Source organism: Camelus bactrianus, chromosome 23 (genome assembly GCF_048773025.1).
Source record: "Camelus bactrianus isolate YW-2024 breed Bactrian camel chromosome 23, ASM4877302v1, whole genome shotgun sequence".
NCBI classification, from domain to species: Eukaryota; Metazoa; Chordata; class Mammalia; order Artiodactyla; family Camelidae; genus Camelus; species Camelus bactrianus.
Genome location: NC_133561.1, coordinates 20091036 through 20110910, shown reverse-complemented (window position 1 = coordinate 20110910; position 19875 = coordinate 20091036). Strand labels below are relative to the sequence as shown.

The following is a 19875-nucleotide window of genomic DNA, read 5'->3' as shown; positions in this document are numbered from 1 at the left end:
ATTAGTACTTTTTAAAAAAAAATTTCATGTCATTGCTTCTTTCTGGATTAATTTTCCTTCTTCAAGTGTATCCCTTAAGAAGTCTTGCAAAGAGGTATAAATCTGTGATATAAATTTTCCATAGACCCAGTATGTTTCATAATATCTTCATTTTGTCCTCATATTTAAATAAAAGATTGGCTGAATAGAAATGTTTAGGGTCAAAGCTTCTTATCTTCAGTAATTTAAAGATAGCTCTTCACTGTTATCTAGAATCCTGGTAGCAGTCTGGTTCCCATTTCTTTTAAGGGGACCTGCTAGTTCTCCCTGTAAGCTTTCAGAATGTTCTCTTTATCTTTGATATTCTTACATTTCACTAGGATGCATCTAACTGTGTTTTTTCCCCACCCTTTTTAGTCTTGTTTAGCACTGGTTGAGACCTTTCAATCTAAACATTCTATCTTTCTCTAATTCTTGGAAATTATTTCTTCAAATATTTTTTCTCGTGTATTTATTTCTCTCCTTTAGAGATCCCTATTATGCAGATAGTGACGTGTTTACTTTTGTTTTCTATACCTCTTAACATTTCTCTGATTCTTTCCTTTCTTGATGCTTTCCTTGAGAGTCCTTTGATTTGATCTTCCAGCTCATTAAATCTTTTCAGCTGTATCCATTCTGAAACGTAATTTACCCATTGAATCCTTTACCTGGAAAATTATATTTTTCTGTGTGCAATATTTTAATAGCTTTATCTGCATAGTCACTTGTTCCTCTCACAAGTGTCCAATATCCTCCCTTATGTTGGGGGTTATTAATTATGCTTATTTTAAATTCTTGTTCTGTCTTTCCCATTACTTTTGCTTCTTCTGGGAAACAGTTGTCTTATTTTTCTCTATGAGTTTGTCTTCTTTTAGGGCTCTCAACTGTGTTGACTACCAATGTTTGCCTTGGAGGAGAGAGAAAACCTTGCTTGTGTTTTCCAGGGTAGTTTAGGTTTGGAGGATGGGGCTTCTCCTCAGGTGAACAGACCCTTGTATTGCACGCTTGCTCAGCCACTCCCTGTTTCCCTACTTTAGCATCATCAGCCCCTCAGGGAATCTCCCATTGCTTCTGTCCCAGGAAAGGTGGTCATGGCTGGGTGACAGGGAGAACTTGGACTCCTGCCAGCCAACCAGCCTGCCTTTCTTCTGTGTTTCCTATTCTGGTGGGCACTGACATTGCCCTCAGGTTACCTGTCCAGTTCCACCTTTTCTAGGTGCAGAGTTAATATTGCTGCATGAAATGATCTTCACAGGCAGATGCAAGGAAGGGAAGGGAAACAAGAGGAAGGACGAGATCCAGTGGCTCTGGCCTTCTCTAACTCCGGACCACACTCCTCCTGTGTTACTTGTTGAGTTCCACTTTATGGCCCTCCCATCTAAGCCTTTCCATATCTTCAACGATGTCTCTATCCAGGATTAGATCCAGGAGAGAGAGTCAGCAGCCCATGCTACTTTGCCATTTTTTTCAGTCTTAACGTGTTATCACTTGTCTTTCCAAATATGAAAGAAACATTCATTTGACTTCAAACCAAGGCTACTCCAACAATTGATTGGTAGGGCATTCAGAGTAAAATGTGCAAGCCATTGGATTTTAAGTGTACTTTAATAGCTTTTACATACAAAAAGAGATCATTTCAAAACTCAATGATCTGATTAATATTTCTTCTCAGCAGAAGCCCAGATACTGAGTCCAACCAATAAGTCCACTCTCAGACAGAAAGGATTCAGTTGGCTGGTGTTTGGGTCTCAACTTCTAAATATAGAAAATGAGAAGATGCTTGTAAAGACATCTGCCTGGGCCATTTCCAGCCCTGATTTCAAAGACAATCCATTAATTCTATCATTGGAGAGGGTGGTTTTTGGTGGGGGACTATACTTTGGAATCATTTCTTCATTCAAAAAACATTTATTGATCACCTATACTGTGCCAGCCTCTATGCTAAGAATCTTCACAAGACATTCTTTTATGTGAGTGATAACCAGAGTTTTAAAGTACAAACTGATCATATATCTCATGACATTGAGCATAGATCCTGAAAAAAGAGTCCTACTGTCTTCTTGTTCTATTAAAATTCTGGCCTTTGTTGAAGTTTGGGCTATGTTATCTATGAAGCTTTGTTCAACAACACTTTGATGGTTTAAGAAATACTGTATCAGAGGGATGGCTATTTCTTTAGACTATCCTTTTAGACCCTGATATAGAAGAGTTGGCATCCTGGCCTGCACACATGGAGCTGAGAGCAGAGAATCAGCAGAGGGGCTCCTGGGCAAATTCTGGGGTTGCTGCAGCCCAGATGTGGCACAGTAAATTATCCAAAAAGCTAGTTAAAATGCAGATTCTAGGATCTTTCCAAGAGACACTGAACTAGTTTCTCTAGGGTTGGTGGCCCTGGCATCCAAAAAATTCAGGGCTTTGGCTATGTGTGGGTCTATCCTGTGATTCTAGGGCAAACCAGATCGGAGCTGCCCATGTGGGAAGAAGGAAAGGATGGCTCCAAGCGACAGGCAACACTGGAGGGGCACAGGAGCCATAATAGAGAATTAAAATGTATTCAGAAGACAGCTGGGTTAAGTCCTGAGAAATAAGATTATGTATCAAGATAAATGCATGAGATGATATAACTGTCACCAGGATGGGTTTTGAAAAGGGAGCCAAGACATAGGTGTGGGATGAGTGAAGCAAATTAAGATTCAGAATACTGGAACACAGTAGAACTTAACTTTTAATGAGAACCCTGTGTCTGTTGTCATATATGAAGATCCCTTCAAGATTCCATTGGTGGATAGGGAGATTATTTTGCAAAGTCCTAGGGGGAAGGTGGCATATTCATTTCTCTGTTCATTAATTGATTTAGTTATTTGATCTGTGGCTAGATGTGGCGTATTTGCTACTCAGCAAATATTGAGGGTATCTGTCAGGCACTTTGTGAATGGTAAGACTGGAAAGGTAGGCAGAGACCAAACCATCCAGGGCCAGGTGAAGTTTTGCCTTTATCCTATAAGCACGTGGGAGTCACTGAATGATTTTAGGAAGAGATGTAACACCATCAGATGGCTTGTTGAAAGGCCACTCTACTGCAGTATGGAGGAGAGATTGGAAGGGGACAGGCATGGCTGCAGGCAGGCCAGATGGGAGACTGTCAGTTTCCAGAGGAGAGACAACGGTTTGGACTGGGTGGTGTAGAAGTAACAGGAAATGGACAGATATGAGAGATAGTTAAGAGGCAAAATTGCATTGGTAGGACATGATGCTAGATTGAATATGGGGAGATTTTTAGGGAGAGAGAGGTGCCAGAAATTATGCCTGGATTTCTGGCTTGATCAACTAGATGGATGATGGTGCTATTATTCACTGAGAGGGCGAACAATGGAAGAAGTTAGGCTGTGAATTATGATGCTTATAGTCAAGCTATGTCCTCCCTCTACTTCTGCTTCCGTTTTGCCCCTGATAGACAACTTGGGTTCCCACCTTGTGCCTCTCATTGACCACTTTGGTTACCTCTGAAGAGCACTAACTCATTGCTCAGGGCCCTGCTCTGGAGAAAAAAGTTTGCTAAACTAGTTGATGACCAGTATGGGAAGATCAGGTAAAATAATTGAGAAGGGCCATAAAATTACCGAGCCCCACCCCAGTGATGATGGGAAGAGAAGAACCTGAATGGTTTAGTTTTGAAATTCTTTGATAGGGTTACCAAGCCACTAGCTTCCACCTCTCTGGCTTTGTAAGTAAGTCCCTCCCCTACACGTCTACCAGCGTTGGCTAACAAGCACTGCCTCTTTGGAGTGTCTTTTGCTTTTGTCTCTTCTGACTCCTCTAGATCTTATAAACAGGAAAATTTTGAAAAGGCAGGCAGAAGAGATTATTCAGCCGGACAATGATATTTATTGAGCCCAGTGTGTACGAAACACTATTAAGTTTTTGAAGATGTAAAAAAAATGGCTTCCAAGAAAAGAAAAAGCAGAAGCAAAACATTTTGGTAGTCCATACACTGTACAATCAACTCTTAAAAACTAAGGGAGACTCCTGGGCATATATCCAGAGAAAAATATAATTTGAAAAGACATATGCACCACAATGTTCACAGCAGCACTATTTACAATAGCCAAGATAGCCAAGACATGGAAGCAACCCAAATGTCCATTGACAGATAAATAAATAAAGATGTGATGTGTATACACACACACACACACACACACACACACACTAGAATACTACTCAGCCATAAAAAAGAATAAAATGATGCCATTTGCAGCAACATGGATGGACCTAAAGATCGTCATTCTAAGTGAAGTAAGCCAGAAAGAGAAAGAAAAATACCATATGATATCACTTATACATGGAATCTAAAAAAAAAAAAGACATATATTTACAAAACAGAAACAGACAAACATAGAGAACACACTTATAGTAACCAGGGGATAATGAGGGTGGGAGTTTGAGATTTGCAGATACTAAATACTATATATAACATAGATAAACAACAAGGTCCTACTGTACAGCACAGGGAACTACATTTAATACCTTGTAATAGCCTATAATGAAAAGGAATATGAAAACAAATAAATGTATGTATGTGTATGACTGAAACATGTTGTACACCAGAAATTGACACAACATTGTAAACTGACTATACTTCAATTAAAAAAAAGAATGCAAAAAAAAAAGATAGAATGTAAAAGAATAAAGGAGATTTAAAAAGATTAATTTAGACTAAAAATAAATCCTAAAGGAGGTGTGATTGATTACCGAGAGTTTCTATGGACAGGAGCTGGGAGCGCAACAGAAGCAGGGGACTGAACCCCTTGCTTCAGTGGCTTCTTTGTGGGGTGAGTGTCAGCAGGTCCCTTGGAACTATTGGGGAGGATCGGGCTAGAATTTTATAGACTTCAGCTTTACAGACTTTTACTTCTCTTCCTCTCACTCTTTTGCTGGAGAGAATCACTAAAACTCCCACCCGGCGAGAAAGCTGCTGGTGTAAATCACAGACGTTATAAGCACATCGTCCTAGAAAATATACCCTTTGTAGGTAGTTTTAGAGCAAATGGAATTAATTCTCTCTGTTTAGTAGGAGAGTTGATCACACCAAGTATTAAATAGAAAGTAACGTCTAGAGAATTTTACAGTGTAAATTAAGAAGGTAAACCTTCCCCTCACTTTGACACTCAGAAATAAGAAAGGGATCAATCCATACCTGGGGTCTAGTGCCTCAGGATTTTCAGAATACTGTCATAAAACTGTCTGGGGAACACTGTGGGAAATGGGAGTGGCTTAAATACCCTGTCCTGGTTGCCAGCTGTGTGCCTGAGGCCTGTATGGCATGAGCCTCCTAGACACTGAGTAATTCAGTTGTCTCAACAATCCTATTAAAAGGATATTGTATCCCCATTTTTTAAAAAAAAATTTTTTAATTTTTAATTATTATGATTATTTTTTATTTTTGAGGAGGGGAGGAAATTAGGTTTATTTATTTATTTTAATGAAAGTACTGGGAATTGAACCTAGGACCTCCTACATGCTAAGCACGTGCTATACCACTGAGCTATACCCTCCCCTCTGTACCCCCCATTTTCACAGAAAAGAATACGAAGGTTCACAGATACTGATCACACAGCCAGGCTAGGACAGAATCAGATCCAAGAGTTCTGTCGGATTCTGTGGTCTGTGATGTCTTCTCCTTTCTGGGTTCCCTTCCCGCTCCTTTGCACGATTTTTTTTTTAACCTGTAGAGAATTACTCAGCCTAAAACTGCATGAGCTGCATAGAGGAGTTTCCACAGCTACCTTCTCCGCCCGAGGCATCAGACACTGAGAGCAGTGGTTCTGAGTGTGGTCCCTGGACCAGCAGCCTTGGCATCACCTAGAACTTGTCAGACACGAACATTCTCAGGCCCCACCCCAGAACTGGTGACTAGGAAACCCCAGGGTGGGGTCCCAGCAATCCGGGTGGTAACAAACCCTCCAGGGGATTCTGAGGAGACCAGTGACTTGGAGGGTTTCCCTGGGGATCTTCACCAGGGCATCTCCAAGAAGTACCCTGGAGTAATTAAGGAAGTGATCAAGAACTCTCCAGGGTTTGGCATTCCATGGGTGGCAGCGCATTTCCTGAGGGACGGCACAGGGACCTCTGGCATGCCTGCGGCGTGCCCCTGGCACCACAGGAAACCCCCACCCTCTGGGGGCTGCCAAGCCCCAAACAGCTGGCCTTGGCTCTCTGGGGCTTATAAACGAGGCTGGCCGGTTCTCCCTCACCATTGCAGGGCAAGACATCGGCCAGCCGGGGCCCTGGTTGTCACCTTCCCTCCATTTTCCAGTCCTCTTCCTGGAGGGGAGACTGCTCTGGCGAGAGTTTGTCCAGGCTGAAGCTGGGGGGACCGGGGCCTCATATTTGGAGGGGCAGTGATCCTACCCCTGGGGAAGCTGCGGACTTGCTGAGGAGCAGGTGGAGAGCCAAAGATGTTGAGCCAGAGGGAAGAACCCCAGCAGATGCCAACCCAGAGGAGGAGGGCAGAAGCGATGTCCCGGCAGCCTGCGCCACAAGGGGCAGAAAGCAGAGAGGGGCTCGTACACACCTGAGACCAGCGTCGTGGGCCAGGAGCCACACATCAGGATCATCTGGGGAAAATGACGGAGGTCAGAGCCCTTCCAAGTTTGTGAAGAATGCTTTGGCTGGCTGACACAGCCAGTCCCTACACCACGATTTGCAAACCATTGTTGACTTCTCTGGTATGATGAGCGCCCACTCTGTATCAGGGCCAGCAGGGGGCGGGTCACCTGGGATTTGTGTGCATTTTCATTAAAAAGTTACAGCTTGAAACAATTTTTTTATTCATTAGTATATTGGTTTGGCTGTTTTCACATAGATGAGAAAGAGGGCTAAACCAGATAGACGAGTCATTGCTCTTCTACAGAAAAGTCAGAGCTCGGTGGGCATCCGGATTGGTGTGCTGGCTGGAGCCACAATGCTACCCCAAGACCCAGGTCCCTTCTTTCGTGTTGTCTGCCATCCCTCGGGGTGCTGTCCCCATCTGCAGGATCAAAACTGGTTCCCAAGGACCATATGTAGGCCAGGCCTCAGGAAGAGGGGAAAAGGAAGCAGAGTGCTTGTCAGTCAGCTCGGTCTGCTGTAACAAAACACCATGGGCTGGGTGCCTTAAACAACAGACAGTTGTTTCTCTCAGGCTGGAGGCTGGAAGTCGGAGATCAGGATGCCAGGGGATGGGTTCTGCTGAGGGTCCTCTCCTCCTGGCTTGTGGATGGCCATCTTCCTGCTGCATCCTCACATGGTGGAGAGAGGACAGAGCTCTGATCTCTTTCCTCCTTATAAAGGTCCTAATCCTGTCGTGGGGCCCTACCTTCATGGCCTTATCTAAACGTAATTACCTCCCAAAGGTCCCACCTCCTAGTATCATTACCTAGGTTTAGGGCTTCAACAGGTGAATTTGGGTGGGGGTGGGGGGGAAACCGACACTAAAACCACAGCCCAGGGCCAACAGCTTCCTTTTAATAATGTAACCCTGAGGTGGTAGATGTTATTTTCACTCACATCCTATTGGCCAGCATCTGATCATAGGGCCACATCTGTGGCCAGGGAGGTGGGGGAAGTAAAATCTTTTATCTGGGTAGCCATTGCCCCGCTAAAATTTGGGGAGTTTGGTTCTTGAATGGAAAAGCAGAGAACTGATCCTGAGAGTTAATCAGATGTCTTTCCAGAAGGCTGGGCTCACTCTACCTCTCTTCCCCCAGCCAACCCTCTCTATCCTCATGCTGTGTCCACTGTCCTGCCTTCGTATGCATGCCGCCCTCCGGTGTTCATGCCCATGGTCCTAGACATTGGGAAGGTCTCTCAGAAGCTGTGACCAGGTCTGTATCTGCCACACGGGATGTCATATTTTAAGCTGCCTGGGGCTATGCTTCCTTGGGTGGGGGTGGAGGAGTGAGGGTGAAGGTAAGAGCTCGATAAACAGCAGGCGCCTGTGGTCCTGGACTCACTCCTAGTACCTGCTCGCACATCGATTTGAGACACTTCCCTGGATTCTTAAAATAGGGATTCCCAGTTTTGCTTGTTTGTCTCTAGGCTCTCATTGGATCAGTATGTATTTACCTGCATTTTCTACACCATAAACACCTGTGTCACTACATAATAAAATCCAACAACCCTATAGCACCTGACTCATCATATATTCTTACACAGCAAAAATTCTCAAATTTAATGGGCAAATCATTCAACAAGAGTTTTTAGATAGTGGGCTATGGGGCAAGTTTGCGGTTGAATTTCTAGCCTCTAGCATAAAATGGGCAAACAATAAATATTTTCTGAAAGAACGAACAATTAGCCAATGATGAATAAAATTCATTTGGAGATGAAGTAAACTGTCCTAAAAGAGTTCGTTATTCAGTGGGGGAAATGAACCTGCAAACAAGAGCTCATAACATCATTCTGGGAGTGTCTGGCTGCCTGACTCCACTTTCTTGTCCCACCGCACCCCTGGCTTTCCAGTGTGGGAAGGTGTATTGTCCATCTACCGGATCAATCCACTCTTTATGGGTTCACTCCTTACGGGCAAACCACCCTTCACCCTGGAGGTTTCTCAATAGCAGTAGTGCAGACATTCTGGATCTGTAATTCTTTGCTGTCGTTTGCATCGTGGGATGGGTAGCAGCATCCCTGGCCTCTACCCACCTGATGCCTGTTTTACTCTAGTTGCGATGCCTTCCTCCAGTTATGGTAACCAAATATTCCTGCAGGCGTCACCAGATGTCTCCTGGAGGGCGAAACTGCCCTCGACTGAGAAAGACTGGTAAGCCCACCAGCCATCTCTTCTGCAAGGCTCACTGCAGATGCTGACCAAGAACTTGTCCAAGTACTTGACGATGAGTCAGTGCGGTTTCCAGCTCATGCAGGAAGTTGAACTTCTCACTTGGTGAAAATATATGTCTTATTCCTAAACGTTCACAACAGAATGACAACTCTGCCTCCTTCACGTCTGGTTTTAAAGCATATGGTTCTCACTCGAACAAACAATCCCAAATCTCTGCACTAAAGACAGTGATTAGAAATTAATTCAAGAATCAATGAAAACCAGGGGCTGCCAGGATTCGCTTGTAGGCACCTGATCTTTGAGAGGCAGATAAATGACCATGTTTATGTCTGTAGGCACATTGTTATGCACAAATTTACTGCACATCAGAATTAACTGGAGGATTTGTTTAAATGCATGTTTGGCCCCATTTCCAGAGATTCTGATTCAGTAGTTTTGGGATAAAACTCAGGAAGCCACATTTTGTAAAAAAGCCCTTCCAGGTCATCCACAGGCTACACTTTGAGAACTGGTATTTATTCCTCCGAGAACTATTTCTGTGTGAAATTAGACAATCAGAAAGAAAAGCTCTAGGATCATATTATCTCAGCCCCCTTAAGGAATGCCTTTGATATGTCACAACTTAAGGCTGTCTGTTCAGACTTTCTAATAAACGTGGTTGAAAAAGTGCTTGTTTTGTCTTCAAAATTCTGGACGTTATCCATGGCGTCACTTGCTCTGCCTGCATCCTTACTCACACGTGGGGTGAATTTCTTCTGGGGTTTAGTTAAGACAGTGTTTTCTCCACAAAAGCTGTGTGTGTATATTTATATATTTTAGAGGGTGATGGGGCAAGGAAATACAACTAAAGTTTGTAATCTAATGCATGTCCCTTTTTCCTTTAGCGTCTATTAGTCCCTGGTCTTGCTGTGACTTGCTCCCAGATGCGTTGCTGTGCCCAGTTCCAAAACCATGGAATCCCAACTTGGTAAGATATTGAAAACTGATCTCCATTCGGGGGAACTCCAATGTGGTCATAACTGTGCTCCTTTAGAAGCTTTTAATAAGAGCCCCAGCCTGTGTCATGGTTGGCCTTAACTGTCTCCTGCTTGGGTCCTGGCTTTCTCTCCAGTTCGTACCAGGACAAAGCCGGCCCCTAAGCCCAGCCTGGCTGCCCTTTTCCTTGCTTCTTGCCAGCTCTTCATCCCACCTCTTGGGAGCTGGATCCTGTTTTTATCATCATTCCAGCCACATTCCTGTCTCCAAAGCAAGATTCACTGATGACCATGAAGCCTCATCCCTGATATCCATCAACATCAACATTCACAATGGCCCAGAGGTCCCACCCAACTAGAGAGAAAGAGCAGCACCATTTCCCTCGTGAACAGAAAGTTTATGGGACAATTTCACAATCACTGCAATTAATTTATAAGGTAACAGGCTTCCCCTATGTCTTAGAGTTCTCTAGAGATATCTTCCTAGCTGCCTGTCTGTCTGTCTATCTATCTATCTTGTGCATGCAGAGCATGTGCTCTACCACTGAGCTATACCCGCCCCTACAGTGATAAGTTTTAAATTTCTACTGATTAGTACATTTTATTAGTCACAACACCAAACTGGTTAAATAGTTCCCTTGTTTCTAACAAATGGGAAATAATTCATGGCTAAGTGATGGCTATGTCATGTTTCATTGTGGTTGTTTCTCATTAACCAAGGCGGGTCTCTTGTTAAGACTGATGAGCTTAAACTGATTTGATCAGCCTAACGGAAAGCAGAGCACGTTTTGTAAAGGAGTAAACCATAAAGACTCCTTCTGACAGAGAGGCAGGCTCGCTGAGATGGCAGCATTTCACCTAAGGCATGTGTTTTCATCTCTTTCTCTCAAACTCACTATTAACTTCCCCTTTTTGTCCAGCACTGTTTCCCGATTCACTGTTAGGACTCCACAGCTCCAAGATAAAGCATTAGTCAGGACTTTTTTAGTTGCAAAGGAATGAAATCCCAGTTCAGAATGACTGGAGGAAAGATGAGAATTCAGGATTCATATAGGGGAGCTTGACGTCAGGTACTTAGGGTATGGGGCTCAGCTGGTCTCTTAAGAGCTCCTGCCCATCTTTTCTGTGGGTCAGTTTTGTTCTAGGGAAGCTCATGGTAACAAATGGCTGTCAATAGCTATGGCTTTATCAAGTCTTACCTTCTCAGGATGCCCAGCAAAATTTCCCTTCCCCCAACAGTTCTAACAAAAGTCCTAGCTTTGAGTCCCATTTGTTCCAATTGGCCTGGGTTACAAACCACCTCAAAAGCCAGGGCTGTGGCCAGACCCACAAAACCCAGTTGGACTCCGAGTGGGGAGAGGAGTGGATACAGGGCAGGATAGACCATAGATGTCCATTAAAGAGGGGCTAAGTTTGCAGCCTTCAAAGGTCAAGCCTGAAAGGATGCACACAGTGGATCCACTCAATGCCGTGTGTGCCCACACCAAGCTCTGGCTCACCTGAGTCCTCGAGAAGTGCCTGGTGTGGCATCTGGGTTTCACGTCTTGGTTGCATCTTGCCCTCCTGGCTCTAGACCTTTGGCTGTGATGGTGCTTTGAGTTGGGGGCCTTGTTGGGGCCCTCAGGAGCCCTTCTGTTCCCCTTTCCAACTCTGGCTCCAGCAGCCACCCCTCTTCTCACTGTCACACCTCAAGTTTTTCATACACTGTCCCTGACCTATGCACCTAGAGTTTCAAACATGATGACCCAACACTTGTGCTAACAGGTAGACTGTATGAGCTCTGGACTCAACTCTGCTGGTATCCAGATGTTGCCCGTTGGATTCATTAAATGCCGCCACACATCACCGTGAAGAGGAAACAAAAACCAGGCAGAGACTTGGAGGTTTGAGGAGAGCCACACCCACCCCACCCTCTTCTCTTGGGTTCCCTGTAGGCACAGCCTGCCTCTGGGGAGCCGTAATGGGGAGTGTTGTCCCAGCCGCCATGACCCTCCATTATGTTTAAGTAGCTGCAGCCTGTAGCCGGAACAAAAGACAAATGAAAACTTTCTCTGCCTGACATTGAAAAAATTATTGGCATGTCATATGGTAATTTATTAAAGAATTCTCATTCATCAAAACAATTCATTTTTGTTTGAAGAGGCTGAATAAGCAGTTTCTGGCTGATTTCACCGTCAGCCTCTCTGGCCACATGTGGCTCCAGTTCATTTGCAGTAATTTTATGCCTAAATATTAAGAGCTTTGTGGGCATATGTGGAATATTTTAAATCAAATTGGGCTGTTTTACTTAGATACCCCTTTTATATTCTTTCTTTTACAATTCTAATACCCAGGACTGGAATTTAATCACTTTTTTTTTTTTTTTAAGATGGAAAGATACACACCAGGGCTTGGGTTCTTTCTTTTTCAGAAATTGAAATCTACCCAATTGATTTGAATCCACTGCTGAACTGAGCACAGGAAACTGATTTCTGGCTAATTGAAAAAGATTTTTTTTATAATAATAGTGCGAACTAAGGGGAATTGTCGTTTCAGAGTTTCTTACACTCCTGAGCCTTAATTAAACTTTGTAAATGTGTGCCTTTACAAACTCCATCATTATGAAACACATCTAGTTCCCTTTCTGTGTAGCTGTGTTTTAGCACCACAGAAATATAACTGTTGGATTTTCCCAAAGTTCTTTCTCAAAAATCTTTAGTCAGAAGTATTTCCCAATACCTAATTTGTATTATTCATCTAAAAGATTCTAACTTTTAAAAGGCTCCATTTTCCTTTTTTTTAGGCTTTTAGCTGATTCTCCCATCATCCTGGTTCCCTTAACAAGCCTCTTAGTAGCTCTTTCTCTTGCCTCTCATGACTTTTTTTTAACCTCCACCCCCCCCTCACAAAACGGGATTTGTAAGCTCCAAATGCTACCTGAGGCCACACAGGTATTTTAAATGGGTGAATAGGTTGGGAACAATAGCAGGTGTGTGGGGACACTGGGAAACCAGAGACTCCTGGCTGATGTGAAGGCTGCCACCATTCAACTCCGGCATGGAGTCCTCATGGGAGAATGCATCATGAGACTGGCCAGATCTCACACTTTCAAGGGAAGTCAGAAATCTAGATTTTAGTGTGATTTTAAAATAGCCAATTATTAAAATATTTTAAGATTACTCCCCCCTGTCAACTATCCTTAAGTCACTAGAAATACCCATGCTTTAACCAAGTTTGCTTCCATTAACATCTGATTATGTCACTCTGATTTTGCCCCTGCCCACTCCCTCCAGACTCGGCTCAGTCGTGTGCAGTAACCCGGTAAGTCTCTAGGGAAGGAGAGCCCTTCTCTGCCCTCACAGCCATTTCAGGCACTGGGACCAGAGCTCTTCCTGGGAGCTGGTGAGTGCCCCTGGCCCTGCACTTTGCCGTGAGCCTCTGGACCGTGAGTGGGGATGTAGCTGGTTAAGAGAGAGGTGGCTCTGCCCACTGAGGCCAGAAAAAAAAAAGAGCAGCTGAATTCTAGTCTCCATCTGTCCTCTCCTCCTTTCTTTTCACTCTCACTGTCACCTCACCCTCTATTTGTCCAACATCTCCACTGCCACTACCAACGCCAGGCAGGGCTAGATAAAGGCACATCTCTGTTACACACACAGACTCACACACACACACACATCTACACATGGACACACACACATTCACATACAGACACACACAGGCTCACATGCACACATTTACACAGGGACACAGACATAGAAACACACATTCGCACAGACACACACACACACTGCTACCATTTCCTGATTTGTTTTCTGTTTCTCACCTGCTCTCACTGTTCATTTTCTTGATCTCATCTGTACAAAATTCCTGGTGTGTCTGAGATTTCCAGGGCTGCAAAGAAACCAAAGTGATAGGTTCTTAATTCTATCCGTTCCCCTGATCAGTCCACAAATTGGGATAATTGAAAGTTAACTTTATCATAGTACTTGCACTTGGGATTTATATAGTATTTAAATTTCTAAAAGCACTTTTGGAGTTATCATTTTAATTTAACTTTACAAATAAACCCTGTGGCTCTAGTAGTGAGATAGCGGCACCCTCTTTGATTAGATCAGGAAACTCCTGTTGGGCTCAGAGACTTGCCTGACATTAGGGATCAGGTACATGAGGGTATCCAAAGAAATTCTGATGTCAAATATTAAAATAGGATATTAGTTGATGTGTATTTTCCCAGAATTATGTCTCTCTTCCTGCTATTTCACTCTTTTTAACAAAAATAGTTCATTACCAATGTTATCTATACATATGATGGAGTACTATCACGTAATTGACTATGCTGTTCCAATTTTTGGTCTGGTTAAGCCGACCAGTGTACGTACGATGCCACTCAGTCAGTTAGCAGAAGGTCAAGGACAAGTATTTTATTCCTGAGCAAGATGATTTGTTTGTTGTTTATAACTAGATCAGGCCAAGCAATACAGAAAGAAGGGTAAATGTGAAGTTTTCAGGTAACATACCTGTTTGTGTATACTTTGCTGAATTTTTGGAAAGCACTACGCAGCTAATTTATTGCTAACTTATGCTCTAGCAAGATCTTCTTTTGAAAAGCTACATCAATTAGAATTTTTTTGGTTACAACCGCTCTCATAAAACTCAATGGAATATAGATTTTAAAAAACGTATTATCTCCCCCAATGGCCAAAGTTGGAACAATTTGAGCAACAAAAAAAGAGTCGTATTGGTCGTATTAGCACAAAACATAAAATAAATGTCCATGAGTCCGTACAGATATAAATGAATGACTGAGTAAATAAATAAATGGGGGAAAGAGACACATCTCCTGTTCAGAAGAATTCCAAACAATTTATGTAACTACTCCACCCTCGAGGGGAATGTCGGCTCTTTACTCCTTAAGTGTGGGCTGCTTGTAGTGATGTCTGTGGAGAGGACAGTATGGAAAAAGGGGAGAAGTCCGTGTACAGTGGAGAAACTCGGCACGCACAACCCCAGGCAGGAGGTCAAGGTTAGTATCAACAGTCTTAAGTCCTGTTGATCGTGTGTACCCTTGATGTGATGTGAGGAAAACAGCACGTACCTGTGTGGTCTTCCTCCCCCCTAAACTCATCATCCTGGTATAATCATGAGCAGAACACCAGGAAAATCCCTCCTAGAGAATCCTTTGCTAGTACTCCTCCAAACTGTCAAGGTCTTAAAACCCAGGAAAGTCTGAGAAACTGTCACGGCCTCGAGAGACATGACAAGTAAATGTAATGTGGTATCTTGGATGGGCTCCTGGAACAGAAAAAGGATTTTACGTAAAAAATAAAGCAATCTGAATAAACAATGGACTTTGGTTAGTAACAGCATATCAATATTGGTTCATTAATGGTAACACTGGCACCATAGTCATGCAAGATAGTAAAGAAAGAGGAAACTGGGTAAAGGGGTATATGGGAACTCTTTGCCATCTTCTCAATTTTTCTGTAAATCTAAAAGTGTTCTAAAAAATAAAGTATTACTTTTAAAAAGGTGTCATCTCACTTACAAAAGAAGATAGGCAGACAACATTGTAGATCAAATATACTTCAATTAAAAAAATAGGACAGGTAGGACTGTAAGACCCAGGTAGCTAGTTGTAATCATTTACAAATGCTTATTCTATAACCTATTAGAAGGCATGTAGAAAACCTAGCAACTTAACTTAGTAACATTTACACCACTTGGAGACACTGAACTTGACAAGATGCAATAGCGTAGTGGGATTGAGACACTGGAAAGATGTTTAGGGATTTTCATGGAGGATCTGTTCATATGCACAGGTCATCTACGTTTTTCTGATGAAAAGCCAGGGGTGGGGAATATTTCAGCCTTAGCCGCGCTTATCAGGAAAGCACTGCATATGAGTGCCTCCAAACTATCCCAATGCAGGGAGCAGAGCCAAGCAGCTTTCCCTCTTCTGTTTGATTGGAGTGAGTGGTACAGCCATTCAGCAGCCACAAAAAAGAAAAAACAATATGTCTGCTGTTTATAGAATCCTTAAGGATTAACCTTCAAAATGACTTGCACGAGCTGGAGAAATGGTCCAGCAAAGAAAATGGAGTGAAGAGGGACCAGGGAGGTGTAGTCAGCCCGGGGAAACAGATGTGACCAATAGGAGCAGGAAGGTCACTAGCTTTGCGTTCGCTTGTGAAGGAGCACTACCTGTTGTTGCTCACCTCTTCTTAGGGACTGGAAGAGCCCAGCTGGCTCAGATGCCCCCTCCAGGAGACTCCGAGGAAGTCCTGGTTCCTGTGGGCCCTTGTGGTCATCTTGTCCCTTCTCAGGGAGTGGCTCAAGAACAGACATGTCACCCAATCCTGGCCAGGGGTCTCCACTCCTCACACTTACAAAGAAACACAACAAAAACCAGTTTCTTCCCTTCCATTGGATGTTGTCGTGTCATGGGCACTGCCACTTGGTCTGATTCACAGTGGGCCCGCTGAGTCCATGGATTTACTGAGTGGTCATCTCCTCAGTGCCGAATGTAGAGTTGGAATAGGCATACTGGTCATCGACAGAACCTCATGTTGACTCTTTAGTTTGTGAATTTGTGGAGCAATAACTATTGTAGTAGAGGCCAAACAGGAAGCCTCAGAAACTGGCTCCACTTCCTGAACCAAAATATTAAATGAAAATAATCTTATATCCTAGGGAGGATAATAGAGATTAGCGTCACCCAGAAAGACCTAGAGTATCCGGGGGCAGTAGTTCTCATCACAGCCCCCATTTAATCCACCAGTCTGGGCCCTACAAAAACCAGACGGATTCTGGAGGGTATGAACTATTGCAAACTCAACCAAGTAAATGTAAATGTCCCAATTCCTACTGTTATTCCACGTATGTTGGGGGTTTTTTTGTTTTTCATTTTTTGTTTTGCCCCTTTATCAGTTTTTTAGAGCAGAGAAACACAACTTCATACATGCTTTGTGGCCCTGATCTGGCAAATGTGTTCTTACCCAGTCCTATCACCAGAAGCAGTTCACATTCACATGGACTGGGCCACAACACACATCGACAGTCTTGCTGCAGGCCCTTGAGTGAACCTGTTCTGCTCTCTGCAATAATTTAGTCCAAAGGTGACATGAACTATCTGGACACGTGAGACTATCACACTGGCTTACTGATTTGATGACATCGAGTTAATCGGTCCACATGAGCAAGATGTGATAAGTAATTAGAGACCTTGATGATGCATGTGCTCCAGAAGGTGGGAGATAAACCCTAAGAGGATTCAGGAGCCCCTTGGATTTGTGAATATTCAGTAAAGGACAAGTTACTGCATTGTATGCTGCCCTTTGCTAAAAGGAAGCATATCACTTGGTATTAAGCCTCTCTGGGTTCTGTAGGCAGCATTTCTTCTAATGGAAATACTACTCTGACACATTTACCAAGTGACATGGAAGGCTGTGTCAGGAAAGGGCTCTGTCAGGTCTAGGTTCTGATGCAAGCAGCCCTGTTGCTTGGACCATACGACTAGCAGACCCTCTGTCATTAGAGGTATCGGTGGTGGGAAAAGGTGCCATGTGGAGTTTATGACAAGCCCAATGGGAGATTCATGATGCAGACCCCTAGGGTTCTGGAGCAAGGCCATGCCATCTGCAGTAGGGGATTATATACCATTTGAAAAAATACCTCCTGGCATGCTAATGGGCCCTGGTTGAGATGGACTGCCTAACCATGGGGCATTGAGTGACCATGTGGCCAGAACTGCCTATGATAATCCAGGTTCTGTCTGACTCACCAAGTCACAAGGTCAGGTAGACCTAGGAGCAATCCATCATAAGACAGAAGTGCTACATTCAGGATGAGGCATGAGCAGGGAAGTGGGCAGAAGGAAGCTTCATAAGCAGGTGGCCAAGACATTCATGTCTCCCACCACTGTCATACCAGCTCCTCTCCCTCAGCTTAAACCTGTGATGATCACTTGTATGCTCATGAGAGCTGGGTGATCCCTTAATAATGAATTGACAGAGGAAGATAAAGGCCAAGCTCAGTTTATAGACAAGTTGGATTAGCTTGTGGGTGCAAGCCGAAAGTAGACAGTGGTTGCAACATAGCCTCTCCTAGGAGTGACCTTGAAAGGCAGAGGTAAGGAGAAATCCTCCCCAACAGGAAGAGCTTTGAATATACTCATTTTGATTATCTACTTTTGAGGAAAAAGAAGTAACCCATGCAGAGACTCATAAGCAATGGCAAAAGGCTAGGCCAGCGACCTGGGAGAAGCCAGTCCCTACAAGGACTCTGGGGACATGTGTAGAACTATGCGAGTGGGCAGAGTGAGGTGCTTTTTATCAGCCTTTAATGCCTACCAGGGAGCACATACTACAGAAGAGGCCCTAAGTGACTAAAATAAGATGACTTACCAGTTGATGGAAGCCAGCCTCTAGCACTGGTTACCCAAGGACTGGTACCATTGCTGCTTAAAACACAGTAGCTGCCCCTTTAGGGATGGAGGCCATGTCTGGGCTCAGCAGCATGAGATTCGGCTCACCAAGGCTAGCTGGGTCATTGCCACTGCTAAATGTCCAACCCACAAACCACAGAGACCAATGCTGTACCCAGATGAAGCACCGGGCCTCAGAGAGACCAAATAGCCACTTAGTGGGAGCTTAATTACACTGCATTTTCTCCACTCTGGATTTCTCTTGGTTTCTCTTGATTAGAACTGACACATATTCCAGGTATGGGTTAGTGTTTCTGCCTTCAGGGCCTCAGCAAATACCAGCAGGAAGCATCTGACCACGGGCGGGCTCTACTAGTCCTATCACATACTGCACCATCTAGAAGCTGCCGGCCTGATCAAGGGATGCCCCAGTCTTGTAAAGGGGCAGTTCAGTCACTTGGCTTGAAGATAATTCCTTTTAAGTATGGGACACCATCCTCGAGGACCTTAAGTCAATGACAATTATATGGTATGGTGTCCCTAGGAGGTACAATTATATGGTATGGTGTCCTTAAGAACCATAGAGCAAAAGGGGGAAACAGCTCCCAGTGACTGCTTGGGGAGTTGGTGCCTTCCATCCCTTCTGCGCTGGATTCTGCAGGGTTAGAGGTTTTGGTTCCAAGGAAGGGGATGCTTCCACCAGGGGGCAGATTACAGAGTTTCACTGAACTTTAAGGTACAGCTGACACCTGTTCTTCTAGCATCTTTGTGTCCAGAGACTATTAGGCAAGGCAAGGGGTCACCATCTTGGTGGGAGTAATAGACTCTGACCATCAGGGGGAGGTGGGGTTGCTGCCCGGCAGTGGGGCAGGGGAGAATTTGCTTGCCGTCGGGTGACCTATGTTGGTGTCTGTTGGTGCCCCTGGCAAACACCGACGAGAGACAAGCTCAGCACCAACAGCCTGGGAAGTGCAGGGTGAGCGGGGGCTAAGACCTGGGGCTCGGGCTCACTCCGCAGGGAAGCAGCTGTACTAGCAGGGGTGCCAGCTGAGAGGGAGGGGAACACAGGGTGGGTACTGGGGCAGGCGGAGACGGGGAGCAGTTGCAGTCCGAAGACTGGCTACAGCCATTATTCATCACACTCATCTTCCTCATGACATTTCTGCAGCAAAAGAGACCAATGAGAATCCCGGAGGCTCGGTGCCCAGATGGGGTGAAGTTACTAGACAACATGGACTGGACTGGAGCGCATGTGGTGATTCACCGCCAAGATCCCCCTTGGGGCCCGGGCACTCATCCTGCAGCCCCCAGGAGCGGAGCAGAGCTGCCTCACCCAGGCTATGCCCCCCAGGGAAAGCCCACACCTAATGCCTGCTTGATATGGAGGTGGGAAGGCCCAGGGCTCTTGCCTCCATTCAGTCAACTCTCAAGGGACAGACACTCCAGCTTCCAAGCACCGGGTGTAGTTGGCTGAGGCCTCTGTCACCTCCTCTACTCAGTCCTGCTCCTCCCCCCACCCCCTCAGGTGTGGGTCTTCCCGCTTCCTCACTCCCCCATAAACTCCCTGCAGGCACATCTCTGCCTCCTCAGAGTCTGTTTCCCAGGGAAACTTAACTGAAGGCAGCCTGAGATTGGACCTACAATTGACAACCAACAAAAAC

The 19875-nt window shown here is 44.6% G+C and overlaps 1 long non-coding RNA gene across 1 annotated transcript; it reads left to right on the top strand.

Annotated features, from left to right (window-relative positions):
* Positions 1–612: 612 nt before the first annotated feature.
* On the top strand, positions 613–11936 carry LOC141574763 (uncharacterized). Its single transcript, XR_012501845.1, has 2 exons — positions 613–10251; positions 11578–11936. It is a non-coding gene; the product is annotated as an uncharacterized LOC141574763 (long non-coding RNA).
* Positions 11937–19875: the final 7939 nt, after the last annotated feature.